Consider the following 15,215-nt stretch of genomic DNA (forward strand, 5'->3'; position numbering starts at 1 on the left):
ACTGTCAACAAGGCAATGTTGTTCCCCCTTTTTCAAGTACTTGGAGACAATTTACTGTATTCACAAATACTGGTACCGACTATTATTAGATTCAACTTCCTAAAATACAAATCTGTTCCCTTATCAACCCACATAAAGACTTTTATAATATAATAGCTAAATTGATTGAAGATTTACTTTCTACAAGACATTGTTCTGAGCATCTTAGTTCACTTAATCCCAACAATATTTCTGTGAGGAAGGTACTATATTATTCTCATTTTACAAATGATGAAACAGAGTCACAAAGAGGCTAACTAGAGTCACTAGAGGCTATTAGGGCTACCTCATTAGAAAATAGTACAGCTGTGATTTAAATCCAGTGTGTACTGTGCTATGTTATATGGCCATTCTTGGTCTAGATGGGCTTTAATATGCTACAAACCATAAAAAGAATAAAGCAAAAACTCTTCTAATCAGGTTCAAGAGCCTTTGTAATCTTGATCTTCTCTTCCTCTCTGGACTTACCACCTACTTCCCCGAAACACATAAATTCCACTTCTAGTCTTCTCATGCTCTCTACCAGCATCAAGGGTTTGCTCAAAAGGTCTTCCCCATTGGAATGTCCTTCGAGCTCCTACCATCTAGTCAACTCTACTTGGTTTCCAAAGCTGACTTAAAAGGGTTGCTCTTTCCCCAAAGGCTTTTCTGTCTGACTGCTCTAGCTCATAGTATTCTGGCATTCACTTCGCCTACTATTTTGGCAAAAACAATTTTGGACTTTAAAAATCTATTTTGTGATAGATACAATAAATAGTAATAGAAAGATAAATTAATATGGGATAGATTAACATAAAAGTATATATTTGAAGATAGCTCCACACTGCATTAAAAAACTATGATCTATCATTTACCACCTATTTGTGACCTTGAACTGAGCTTAAGTTTTCAATATGCAAGATTGAATAATATGCACTTACACGGGTGTTATGTATGTCCTATTATGTTACTGAGATAAGAGACTTTTTTATATATATACACACATATATAATACATATGTATGTTATATTTTATATAGATACTAAAGATAGTTGTGTATATCTATATCCTTTTGTACAGATAGACATATATAACATTTCCCCACTCCTTAATAATCAGGAGAACATACATGAAGTAATAGACCATATGCTTGATATAGGTCTAGGCTTCTTGGGAACACAGGTAACGATGGACCAACACAGCAGTCCCTAATTACCTTAAGTGCTGTTTACTACCAGATTTCCACTGAAGAAGCCATGGATCCATTGTTCCTAGTCTAAGAGTTTTGTTCAAAGATTCTAGAGGCTTCAGGTCTATTTTAGGGTAAAAAAATGTGTGTCTCTAACCAGCAAATTGTGATTAAGTTTGCTATCACAGGGCAATTCAAGAAATCCTTTAGTTCTTCAGGGACTGCCATGATATTTTGTTTTCTTTCTTTCCTTCTTCTTCCTACTTTTTTTCCTTCTTATTTTTCTCCCAATCATAAGAAGTCTGGAGCATAAATATATAAGAGCACGGGTGAGCAAAGTTCCCAAAACTGAATTCATATTGCTCAACTAAATCTTTAAACATTCAGTTCTTGTCGGTCTATATCTCCAAGTCCAACAAGCTAGTCATTATTGTTCAGCAAAGGTGAACTAATTCAGATTGGTCTAGTAATTGGTCACTTCCCAAAGTCTTGAGGCTGGCTATAAGCTGTCACTGTGATGCTGAGTAGTTATTTTACATTACTTAGTTGTACATATTCTGTTTACTCATCTGTAAAATGATAATAATGATATATGCTTTATCTAGATTTGACCTTATGATACGGATAAATCTCTAGAGACTAGGACCTGTGTCTTAATCATCCCATATTCCCAGATCCCAGCCACTCATATGCACATAATAGCTCTTCATATTCGTTAAACTGAATTAAAATAAGTTCCAATATATGAAAGTTTATAAATTTTTAATCTCTTTAAATTTAATGGGTTATTGAGTACACTGATGACACTTTGAATTAACAACCACATTTTTATAACCAATGAATTTGGAAGATAAGTTTTTATAAAGATAATCATATTCACAAAGAGAATAACATCTGGCCTATGGGATAACTGAAATTAAACTTTTATGTTTGTATCAAAGAACCAGGTATCTTTTTTTCCAAACTAATGTTGGCTTAAATACAAGTTTTCCAAGTTGCAAGTAGTCATGTTTTACTCATATGTGGAATTTTTATGTATTTAATTCTACCTAAAGACTCACATATGATTTCTTAATGAACTCTGAGGCACAGAAATGTTGTTTGGACCTACATAAAGCCACCAGCATTGACCTCTGATCACAGATGTGCCACTCAGTGTTGAAAGCATCTTACTTCTTTCAAACTATAATTAATTTTCTTTAGTGCTTCAAATAATATATTCGGCTCCTCACTTTTAATTAAGATTCCTTTTCTTGATCCAAATTTAAATTATGTTCTGCAAGCAGTTTTTGTCAATTGCTTTTTCATGTGAGAAATATAATTAAGAACTAAATTTTGTTAGTGTCACATTCATACTTTTTAATAATAAAGTTGTGAATAAAAAATGAACAAAGTCTTGCACACATTTAAAATGTCTCATTCTATAAGTAGTGTAGAACAATTCCAGAATACACTGATAATGCATGAGTATCCCTGTTTTTTAAAGAACAAATATATTTCCTGGCAGCTTACAACCAGTTAGCAAACTATGTATCAATCATTAGGAGTCTGACTATAAGTAGAAAAGTAAAAACCTTAAATACACTATAAGTGTTTTTGCTAATATCTGATGATAATTATTTGTGTTGTTAGAATTTTACTATAGATAAAACAAAGAATTTAAAACATAGATCAATTTTTTAATTAACAATAAATTAAAGATACTGGTACTGTAAGACTATTAGGTTATCACCAAAAAGAAATATCTTTAAAGGTAACATTTTCTTTTATAATTTTTTTTTTTTTAGTTTTAAAAGGTTTTGGGCATTTTATTTGAATGAATTGAGAATGGAGACACATATCCATTGATTTAAAGTTCAAATTGTGAAAGAACGTAAAATATTTTCAAAGACTAACATTACAACATGAATATACCCAATATTGGTGAAATACATATTTTAAACCTTTTAGAAAGAAATATATTACCCAATTGACAACAGCTGACTAAAAAGCTCCTTAATTTTACTAAGATATGTATTTTTACAGACTACATTTTTAAAAATTAAGTGGTTTTTTCATCATGTAACTGGTGATCTCTATAGAAACCCACACATGCACTCAATTGTGACTTGAGAGCATGTTTGGTTCATCATTCTATCCCAAGTTCCTAGTACAATATCTGATTTTGCTAAACAAGTGAAAGCACTTACTATCTCTGATGGGAAATATAATTGTTTTTGTTTAAATGTACTTGGGAAATTATATTCGGTTAGGTTTGGGTTAAAAAAAGTCAAGAAAGTATTTTTCATAGTGTATTCTATCATGTGTTTGGTGTTTTATATTCAAATATATGTATACATATTTTATTTTATACTTCCCTTATCAAAAAGCTTAATCAGATGAGAATCATGGTTTTAGAATACACAAAATAGTTTTGTGAAAAAAAGATAAGTACAGAGACTATTTCCAGTAATGATGGGCTAAAGTAAAATAATAATTCTATACATTTTTTCATTATCTAAAATTAAATAATAAATTCTGCCATTTAGTTTCATCTTCCTAAATAGAAAAATATTTATCTAAACTGTATGAACTCATTATCATTATACCTTTCTACTGCAACAATGAACAGTTTAAAAGAAAAAAAGAAGAATAGGAAAGTATATTTTAGAAAAAGTGAATACTAGGGATTCTGAGACATGTGTGTATACATACGTATATGTGTATATAGAACAAACAAAACAAATGGGTATAATATTTAGTTCTTTGATAAGTTGTAAAGATTCACTACAATACCACATTTTTCTTTTAATAAAACAAGTATATAGTTATGAAAAGAGTAAAGGAATCTTAGCTAGTGCCAGTTTTTGGTTTATTGGTTAGCAGACCATAAAACTCAAATAGAAATGAAAAAGGAGAGGTCACAACAGACACCATGGAAATACAAAACATTATTTTTGATTACTATAAAAACCTATATGCCCAAAAACTACGTAATGAGGAGGAAATGGACAAATTCCTGGAAATATACAACCTCCCTAAATTCACCCAGGAGGTAACAGAATTTCTGAATAGACCAATCTCAAGCTCAGAAATTGGAGCAGCAATTAAAAACCTCCCAAAATGGAAAAGTCCTGGTCTAGACAGCTACACTTCAGAGTTTTACCAAACATACAAAGAAGAACTCATACTATACTACAGAAATTACTCCACACCATTGAGAAAGATGGTATCCTCCCTAACTCATTCTATGAAGCCAGTATCACCTTGATACCAAAGCCAGGAAAGGACACAACAAAAAGAAAACTACAGACCAATATCCCTTATGAATATAGATGCAAAAATACTCAACAAAATTTTAGCAAACTGAATTCAGCAGCACATCAAAAAAATAATTCACCATGACCAGGTAGGCTTTATTCCAGGGATGCAAGGCTGGTTCAACATACGCAAATCTATTAATGCAATTCGCCTCATAAATAAAAGCAAGAACAAAGATCATATGATTCTCTCAATAGATGCAGATCTCTCAATAGATGCAGAAAAAACATTTGACTAAGTCCAGCACACCTTCATGATAAAAACTCTGAACAAAATAGGCATAGATGGGTCATACCTTAAATTTATCAAATCCATTGATGACAAACTCATGGCCAATATCATATTGAATGGGGAAAAATTGAAACTATTCCCACTTAGAACCGGAACCAGACAAGGTTGCTCACTATCTTTTATAATTAAAGATGTGATGTTTTCTGTAGGAGGGTTCCAGTATCCATTCCTTAGCTTCTGAGGTGTTAAGAGGCAGCTGTGGCAATTGTAGCCACAGTGGCAATTTCTCAATTCTGGCTTAGTGAAATCTAGATCTTAGCTGCAGGCCTCAGAAGCAGAAGTTATGCTGGTAGAACAATTTTGTATTGTTTGAGTATTATTCCTGAGGATCTAGTCTGCAACTTTTTCTTTCATTCTTCGGGCAACTTTCTAAACAAATAATTCCCTAAAACCCTACCTTCTTAAAATACCTTGCATAGTTTTATTTCCTGGGCTGAACTCTGGATGACACATTATACCATTTTGCTTTGTGAAATAGAAAGATAAAAAGAAAACCTTTGACACTGAAAGCAATAAAAGTAAAATCAAAGCTTGGCAGAAGTTAAGCTTGGCTGCACTCAGTGGCTCCTTAATGGTTTAAGTTGCTCAGTGGATACCAGATATCACTATGCATATTAACCTTAGTCCCCTGAGCCAGAACTGGGGCATTTATCCAGGATCCAGGGAGAAAGCTGGAAGGGCACATGTATACATCTCAATTCTCTGTGTGCCTGGCAAAGGGATCAAACACATTGTGCCAACTTACGTCACCATGGAATTGTGCCGAAAGAGAACTGGTTGGAGTCTTGGAGATCTAAGAAGTCGTCATCACACTGAGCCACAAGTAACAGTTGAGTCATTAGAGAGCCAGCTATGATGAGATGGGGGAGTAGTGCTTTTCTTCAGCAGATGTAGGGCTATTTTTTCCTATTATAAGGACATAGACACTGAAGTGAACAGCCTTGTCATCTCTGTTTTCACTACCTCACAGGAGAATGAGAGGAGCCATGCCATTGTTGAATAATGTCAGCTACCGACCTTGGTCTTTTCAGAGCTTTTGGGGGAATGATATTAGCGGGACTCCTGGAGATAAGTGTGTAATTTAGAGGTCTTATATAATTCACTACCCATTTTCATGATTTTGTTCTGCTTTTGTGTAAACATTAGATAATAAATATAGATACATATCCAAGCAGTCTTCTATGTTCTTGAGCCTCCCAAAATTTGTTAAGAACTGCCAGAGAAATCAGAGCTATAGTGACTAAGGAAGCAATATGACAAATGGGTCTTGGCATCATATAGACCTGACTTGAATTCCTTCTCATCCACTTACTAGCTGTGCGGTTTGGGAAATGGTTCCCACAACCTCTCCAGGCCTATGTTTCCCGGTCTGAAAAATGAGAACTACAACACATTTCTTAGAGGATTGCAAAAAGCAATGACATAATAATACTTGCACATGGATGTCTGGTAAATGTTAATTCACTTTCTTCTTCCCACTCCATCTCCCTCACCCCTACCCTGATTTGCAAAGGAAATGCTTTTACTGAATGCCAAGATGTAGAATTGGGAACTTTTATAAACACCTGTACATAGTGTTTTATATAGTTAGAGCTTCGGACTTAGATTAGAATTCAGAGTATAAAATGCAGGTAGAAAGTCTAGTAGAGCTGAGATCAAAAAGCATTTACAAGCAGAGTTCAGAAAGAAAAAATGCTTTTCAATAACATAAAGTCCTTTACATATTTAATCTCTCTATATCAACATAAGTTTTCATTATTAGAATAATATAGTTATCAATTAAAATTTTTCTTTTTCTCCCCTTAGATATTTTATATTCCAATATTTATGGTAATGATGTGCTAAAAAAAATAAGGTACTTGACTGATTAATGGCCAACCAAGAGGCTCAAGTCAAGATGAAATTAATTGACTTGAAGCTAGCCAATCAGTAGATCTTTACTTGAAAACTTCCCCAATAATTATTCATACATTCTCTTTACTTGTGGTAATTTATGTCCCTATCTGCTTGGCAAAAAAATACATTTTCTCTTGCTGGAAATAGATTAAAATAGTCTAATCTAGTATATGTTAATTAGATGTCTGTTGCTGACAGGCTTCTTTGCTTTTCCTCTTTTTCTACCCTGGGAGCACCTCTGAACCTCTCGGGAAATACCCTCATGATTCTCCTGACGTCCTGGAGCTTCTCCCAGAGGGCTCCTCTCATGTAGATTGTTTACTCAGAGCCAGATCCACCTGCAACAGAATCCCTGTTCCTCCACTCACTTTCTGCAGAGTATCAGCACAGTTATTTACCTTCAGAGTCTCAATTTCTTCATATTTGTTCAAAGGTGGGGAATAACATTCACTTTATAGAAATACTATGAGAACTCAATGAGATAATATCTGAAAAACATTTCTTGCACACATGAAGTGCTCAGCAAATGGTGGCTGCTATTTAAGACACTGTTTTAGTCTACATTCATGGAGTCTCGTATTTAGGACTGACCCTGACTGGAGACCCACCAATCTATTCTCCCATGGGAAATGTTAAGATTAATTGGACTCAGGGCTTTATTCTACAAATACACAAGTCCCTCACTGATTTGCACAGTTTTTCATCAGTGTCAACTAATTAAAAAGATGATAAGAAGAATTAGAATTCCTACTAGAAATGGAAGAGGTCAAACATACATAGGATGGCACTGGCTCCCTACTTTGGTCCTGTCTTTGAAGGACAAATTAAGAAATTATCATTGATGAATACAAATGGGTTGAGTTGAGTAGCAAATGAAATGCTTATCTTCATTCCAATGGAGCTTATATAGATATTTGCTGATTTTGTGTGCATAAAAAGCAACTTTCCTGTAAGCTAGCCTTTAAGTAGAAAAGGTAACAGCTTGGAATAGAAATTGGGAAACTAACTGAAAATTGATTCAATTCCAAACTTCTGAATTGCCTCGGAAAGGCAGGATCCATGTGTATTTTTTAATTGAATTGACTGTCAATCTTAGATCAGTCTTACCTTTTAATTACCCTGTGTGAGAAGCCCTGCTGACTTTCCTAAATTTTTCATCTGTGCTATAAAGTCCTTGATTGTATTAAGCATTGATTTAGTCTTCCATTAGCTAGATCTATTTGGGCCTCCAGCTAGGGCCATTCACTTGCATAAGTGACATTTATTAAAGTTCAACATTAGAAGACACTATATTTCATGTTAAATATAAAGATTATAATCACATTTCATAACAATACACCTCATGCTTCAGAAGTCTTTATGTCACATCTCAACTCATTACATATTCCAAAGGAGAAGAGCCATTTTTAAAGCTTTGTATTTCTCATTATGTTTATTTTCCCATCCACTTACTAACATTGGACCATATTTTGGAGTTTCATGAATACTGAAGGCAGATTTCAAGGAACATCAGAATTATGATGGCATCCTTAACTTGACATTCATAGAAAAATCTGAAAGTACATGCATGGCTGGTTTTATTCAGAACTGCACTTAATTTAAAAACAAGATTGGGTTGCAAAAACAGAAAAAGACAATCAAGTCAGGGCAAAGGGAATTTTATGTGGCTAGGAAGAGCAGTAAGATTATTTACTGTTGCTGCTTTATGCCTTTCTCTTGTGCCAAATGTTCCTTTATTTTAAGACTAGTGCCCTGTGGTGTCAAATGGATAAATCAATACAATTGCTTCTAAATGTTCCTTGACTTTCCATTTTAAGCAACATTTTGAAGCCATTTCTCTCCTATACCATACTCTGCCAACTAAGCCAACAAATGTTACTATCTGACCAGGAAAGATACATTCATTTCGTTCAATGAAAAGAACAAAACATCTATAGTGCTTTCACATACATGACATGAAATTGGACCTTAATATATTCAGTGAGAAGGGCAAGGTGGTAAATCTAATATAGCTTTCTGTAAAGTAACAATGTATGTTTAACACATTGACTGGCACACTAGAAAAATTTTTTTTTTCCTTGGGGCCACGGTGTTTTATTGCAAAAATAGAATAAAAACTTCAAAAACAAAATGATCCTTTTTAATTTAATGATAAACAAAATTTATTCACTTCTAGTTATTTAATCCACATTTTTAGAACTAATTTGTCAATATTAATTGTAACAATAAGAACACCAACAAGTAAAATTTTCACAAACCAACTGCAGGGTTTTGCCCAGGTTTTGCTTCATGAGGCTCTGGGCTCAAAACTATCGTGAATTAAATACAACTCACAAGGCAGTTAATGTGTTCATAAATATACCAGGCAGGCACACATCTGAATGAGTAAATAAGTGGAATGCTTTCAAGTATTTTCTAGTGTTCAGAATCTTTTGAGATTTTTCTCTTGGTCTAGCCTTCCAGGGAAGTTTATAAATCTCTCTGGAAATTTAGTTTCATTTGTTTATAGACTTCCTTTTTTGTTGGTTCACAATGCTAATAACTTTATTCTCTAATAACCCTTATTCTCAACACAGCATCAAATTTAATTAATCTATTTTTAAAAAATCAAATTCATTTTCAAAGAACAAAAATCTGGCAACTTAATTCTGAAATAATTTTGAAAGAATATGATTCATAATCTAAAAGCCATTTCAAAAAAGAGCTTCTAAATTGATGATTCTTATTTGAGGCAATAAGATTAATGTTGAAATAGATGCGTAATATACAGCCGTTGCAATATGTTGGCTTAAAATTATAGTCTGGTTTAAAATTCAGTTGAATTTGATGCCTTTACTCCTATGCCTTCATGTCTAGCTATAGTTCAACCTAACATTTCAGAACACAGGCCTATATTGCTTAAAGATAATCTGAGTACTTACTCATGTTCTTGATAATTTTCAACTCAGAGAATTTCTTTCTGTTGGGAGAAGATGATTTTTAGGAGTGATTTAATCCACAGGTTGATGTCACTCTCTCTTTTTACTTTGTGTTTAGAAATGTACCTTCCTAACTAAAATTACAGGTACTTAGATTCATTCATTCATATCCACAAAAACATATTGCCTTGTGGAATAGTAACACATATTTTTACAACTTTTAAAGTACTAAATTAAAATTATTTCTTTCCCCACACAATATACCAGAAAGCTCTGCCCTAATTTCAAACTTTTTAGTATATATGTGGTCAATCAGCCTCTCTCCAGTAGTCTTCTCTGACCATAGTCCTATGTGGGATTATATTAATATAATTAGCAAAGAAGGATGTTGATCCTTTGCATAGCTATATCTTTTGATGTGTTGGCAACTGCTTTTCTGAACAGGAGACAGTTTCTCATAACTTTTAAAGAGCCCACTTCTATCTGCTTCTCTGTGAAAGATAATTTAGTAAAACTATCAAAAAAATTTTTAAATATATTAGAAACTTTACAGTTTTATCCTTAACAATGCTTCTTTTTAAAGTGGCTTAGTTTTACTAACCTCAAGTGCTTAAATATGTAGAAACATTATTGTATGTTACAACTCAATCAGGTCTTCCACAAAAGTAATTTCTTTCATATCTTAAATATATGTTTTTCATTTTATTCATTTTATAAAATAGTTTTAGACTTTAGTTTTATTGACTTTTGTCTTTTTCTAGGTATAAACTGGTAATTCTTATGGCTTCAAATAAATTTAAAATATTTTCCAATAAAACCATCTCATCAAATGACAAAGTATGGTCTTGGGAGAGAAGTTTAATTTTACCTTTCATTTCATTTTGAAACTTTTGAAATTTGTCACTGAAGTCCTTCCCCATGTCATCTGGCATAATGGGAAATTGTGTCTAAAATTTATATCTGTGCTGATATGTCTCAAAACTTAATTTGTGTCTCTAATAAATATCAAAACTAGAAAGAACCAGAACTTTATCAATAAATTGCAATTATTAGTTTTTCTGCATATTTAAGAAATATGTCAGTTTAATTATGGTTGATTCAACTCAAGAGTTACATATTTGATATATGCAATCATTATGCTCAGTAGAATATTAAAATGAAAACTCCATTATTACTCTTGAAACATTTGCAAATTAATCCAATATTTTTCTGTATTAATTCTAATTTCCCTCATAAACTTTTGAATCTACATTATCCAAGGGACAATGCATGCTGCCTTAACTTTGTACATTTAACATGCTGAGATAAAACAATCCTATCTCTAAATATATGCTGCTAACTTAGTGTTTCTGAAATAGCCTTTTGTATACTACTAGGGTAATTGAAATCCCATATAGTAGATGTTCTAAACTCTTTTAAGTCCTTTATCTAGATACGTTTTTCATGGTTAGTCTTTATCACATTACAGACTACAACAGTTTTATCTCATCATCATTTACTCCTTTTTCCTGAAGTTCAATTACATAAAAATCTTATATAACCTGAAATATAATAGTAAAAGATTCATTTGCAGTCTTCATTTAAAAAAATTAACTTTCATTTTAAGACATCAGGGTCCTCTAAAGACCTTTATTTCCCTCCCCACCATTAATTGTACATTTAGCAACTAAAAGTCACATATTTAGGTACAAATTTAGGTCTTCATTGGACAATAATCATGTGAATGGCTTATACTATATAGAAAATATCAAGACAGTTCCTGAAGAGATGATCCTTAGGTACTGACTCTTGAAAGAACTAAGAATTGATCTCATCAGAGCCTCTGTGTGTGTGCGTGCACATGTGTGTGTGTGTGTGCATGAGTGCACATGCACACTTACACTCTGTAAGTCCAACAATTCTATCTCTGTGACTAAGTCCTCCTTCCATGCTGAGAGAGACAGCTTAAAAAAAAATTTTTTTTTGAAGAATTAAGTTCTAAAATAAGATTCTGGGGAAACAAAATAAAAAGGTTAAATACAGTCAACCCTTGTTCATGGGGCAGGGAACAGATTGTTGGGATTTTGTATTATCTGCAGTTAAGGCGCGGGGGTGGGGGGGAGACCTGTGCTAAACACTTCCCTCCCTTAGTTCAGAAATCAGCCAGCAGTCAGACATGGGCTTCCTTCAGAGGAAATACAGGAACCAAGTTGTCCACACCTGGATTTGGCTGAATATATATCTGTGTGTGAGGGTAGGAGGTCTCCAGGGCCTTAGCTCCAGAATCCTCTCTTATTAGGCACTAAGGAAGTCCAGGTTTGGATTTGGCTCCTTTCCTTCTGGTTGTAGTTGTCGTTGTTGGAGTAATATAGTGGTAGTAAGGAGAATTACTCAGTTAGCTTTTGCCTTGTGAAAAAAATTAATTCACCCTCATACAGTGTTTTTTTCCTTCTTCTTCTTTTGAGACAGTGTCTCTCTCCCTGTTGCCCAGGCTGTAGTGCAGTGGCATGATCATAGCTCACTGCAGCCTTGAACTCCTGGGCTTAAGCCATCCTCTTGCCTCAGCCTCCCCAAGTAGACAGGACTACAGTCATGTACCACCATGCCTGGCTAATTTTTTTCTTTAATTTTTTGTAGAGACAGGGTCTTGCTATGTTGCCCAGGCTAATTTCAAACTCTTGGCCTCAAGTGATCCTCCCACGTCAGCTTCCCAAAGCAGTGGAACTGCAGGCATGAGCCACCACACCTGGCCCACCCTCACATAGTTATAAGTTGACTACAATTTTGCTTCAAAGAAGTCATCAAAGATCTATTCCTGGTGCCATTGCTGGATTAAATAAGAGGTGAGTGTATACATATTAATGTATGTAGAAGAGCAATGATACGCTCTTCAATAGTATATTTTCCTTTCATGTTGCTGGGTTCATGAAAACCAATGAGAATTTTTTGGCCCAGGAGAATGTGTTAACAAATATGATTCCATACTCACTGCTGATAGATATGCTGATCACCTACATAAGTTTTGAAGCAATGGCAGGATTTTTCACACTATTGATACACTTTTCCTGCATACTTTCTGAATCTGAACATTTTGTTAAAAGATATGCTGAGTGAAGGTGGTGAATTGTTCACATCCAATTCATTAGTATTAAAATGATTTTTAATATTAAAATTAGAATTATCTATATCTCAGATTTTTTACTTTTTATGGCAAGTTAAAAGCACAATGAATAGTGTTATTGGAATTGGCTATTAGGAATGATGGCTGAAATTCAAATAATAATTATTTCCTCATAAAATTCAGATTCATTGAGTTTCTAATCATCTCCTTTAGAGGAGCTATTCAACGATTTCTAATTGAATTTATGACCTTGTACTGAAATCACATCTTGAAGCTCTTTATGTTTACTCATATAAGTCTAGTTATTTTACCCTTATATTTATTTTTCTCTCATAATCTTTCTTTGGTATTCTAAGAGAGACGCTTTATTTAAGAAGTTAATTAACTAATGCAAAATTTACTCCTATTATCTTCATATTTAATTAAGACTTTCTTATTTATGTCATAGACTTAGCAAGGACTACAAGTATTTCTGAATGTCAGCCTCTTATCTATCTCTCTCAGCTTTTAAACATAATAAAGTGCCTGGATTCTTTATTCAGTATTTCAGATCTCCTTTCTTTTGTGTTACAAAAGATAAATTCACACAGCTGCACTGACAACATCACAGCTTTGAAACTGCGTCCACCCGTTACCTTATAAATAGTTCAGTCACTTACTTTAATCCATCTTCCTCTTGTCGTCACTCTAATGTCAAACTTACAGGTTTAAGAATGTACTTTTCTCAACTTCCAGGATTAAAGCAAGAATCCAAAAGTCTGTTCACTTAACTTACACACATAGATAGAGGTATCATTTTGACTGACAAGATGTCAAATCAGCAAACATTCTCATCTAGGAGTATTTAATAATGTTGCCCCAGCATTTTTATTTTGATGAATACTCAGTGCTAACAATGACAAAGGTCTACGTCTCCTAAAATGTGTGTAGGTCAAAAGGGCTGAGTGTTGACCTATCCCTCTTCTCTGTTTTCAGTATTTTAGTATAATCCTTCATGTTCTAGAGCTGTTACATAATTCTGGTGGTTCAACTCTTTCTCTCTTTCTCTCTCTCTGTCTCTGTCTCTCTCTCTCCATATATATATATATATATATATATATTTATATTTATATTTTTATATATATATTTATATATATAATTGTTTTGCTCATTTGTTTCATTTGTCCTACCTAGTCAAGTTTTTCTTTCTTTAATATTAATCTTTTAGAGCCCACAGCTTTGAGTACATTAAAGTTTAGAGCAGAACTAAAACAAAAGAAACAACATACAACACATCCACAGACCAGAACTTCTGGAGAGAATATAAAGTCTCTGGAGGCCATGGAATCTACCTTGAAGAAAATGGATTTTGATATTTATCTAGGACCTAAATTGAAAAGTCCTTCATTTGTCCTAAAGTTAATAGAGAATTTTCAAATGAGCTGGAATAGATGCTAAGAAGTTGATTTGTGAATTTTATCATTTTACCAATTCCCTTCTTGTGAAGGATTAATCAGGAATGGTTTGTGATTTTCTATAGGTTACATATAAGAGATCTGTCTCAACAAACATCATCACTTTCTAAGAGTTGTAAAAAAACTTAGCTATGCTTTCCAATGCATATGTTTCTTTTTATTTCTGAGACTCCCTTGTTGCAAACTAGAGATGAGGTTGAGAGTTACTATGTAGGTTCTGTTTACAAAATAGCTGTTTCAACTAATAAATTGAATTTGCATTCTCCTGACTCCTGGTGTGGAGTTCTACCCCAATCATAATTTATTCTGAATCACTGACAGTCTGGACCAGAATCATTATTTCTCAATACTAACTTGAGAAGTATAAGTTAGATTTTATAGCTTGAAAATCACAAGTCTCTTTTAACTACAACTTCATCATTAAACCATGCCACTGCACTTATATAAGCATTTGCATTTAAAATGATTATATCTCAACTTTGTTTTCTGTTCCAAAAGCCCACCTTAAAAATCAGTGCAATTTAACTTTTCTTTTAAACAATGGATATATCTATGAACATTTAACATAAAAAGAAAATAATATTGCCCATTGTACCCACATGGCACCGTGCGGAGGTAGAGGTTGTCACGAATGATTTGCTGAAGTTCGTGGTCCACAGAACCCTTCTGAAACCGTAAGTTGAGGTAGTGGCGAAGGTCCTTATCAACAATTCCTCCTAAAATGATAAAGTTTCTTAGTAAAGGATGTTGGAAAATATGTTAAGCATGTAATTTGATTCTGTAATAAATATACTCAGGAACCCATTTAAAAGATACATTATTTCAAATCGCTCTTTTGATCTGCTGAAACATTTGCTGGCATGATAACAAAACAGATAATACTAACTGAGATGGTAATTGTCCACCAAGTCTATGCTCAGTGCTTTGTGTGTATTCTTGAATTTATTCTTCATTTAGAATGAAGTCTATCTTACAGTAAAAGATACGTCACTCCTGAACTAATACTGTAACATTATAGTATACCTCACTGCATGGCTAAAAAGATCATT

General features: G+C 33.4%; 1 protein-coding gene across 1 annotated transcript in view; it reads right to left on the minus strand.

Annotated features, from left to right (window-relative positions):
• The window catches only part of MAGI2 (membrane associated guanylate kinase, WW and PDZ domain containing 2), an 836,940-nt gene extending 822,062 nt beyond the window's left edge, over positions 1 to 14,878 (minus strand). The window contains exon 1 of the mRNA XM_045564147.1: positions 14,766 to 14,878. The gene's annotated coding sequence lies outside the window, so the exon portion shown is untranslated. The remainder of the gene's footprint in view (positions 1 to 14,765) is intronic.
• Positions 14,879 to 15,215: the final 337 nt, after the last annotated feature.

The sequence above is a fragment of the Lemur catta genome, chromosome 11, assembly GCF_020740605.2.
Source record: "Lemur catta isolate mLemCat1 chromosome 11, mLemCat1.pri, whole genome shotgun sequence".
NCBI lineage: Eukaryota > Metazoa > Chordata > Mammalia > Primates > Lemuridae > Lemur > Lemur catta.